We start from the raw sequence: 368 nt of genomic DNA, 5'->3' as shown, positions 1-368 counted from the left end.
AAAACAAAAGAAAAACAAAAGAAATCAAAGAAAAACAAAGAAAACAAAACAAAAGAAAACAAAACAAAACAACACAAAAAGAAAAACAAAGAAAACAAAACAAAACAAACCAATGCAAAGGAATGAAATCAAGAAAATCGAGAAAGAAACAAAGAAAACCAATGAAAACCAAGAAAAACAAAATAAGAAAAGGAAGAAGAAAAGGAAGAAGAAAAGGAAAAACAAAATAAGAAAAGGAAAAAGAAAAGAAAAAAGAAAAGGAAAAACAAAATACTTGGCAGTGCTAAACGAAAACTTCTATGCAAATTAGTGCTCAATAATCTTATTTTTTAATTCCTTCTCCTCTATGTCCCCTTAATCTTATTTTT

This window comes from Triticum aestivum, chromosome 4D, assembly GCF_018294505.1.
Source record: "Triticum aestivum cultivar Chinese Spring chromosome 4D, IWGSC CS RefSeq v2.1, whole genome shotgun sequence".
Classification (NCBI taxonomy): Eukaryota; Viridiplantae; Streptophyta; class Magnoliopsida; order Poales; family Poaceae; genus Triticum; species Triticum aestivum.
This window is presented reverse-complemented; position numbering follows the sequence as displayed.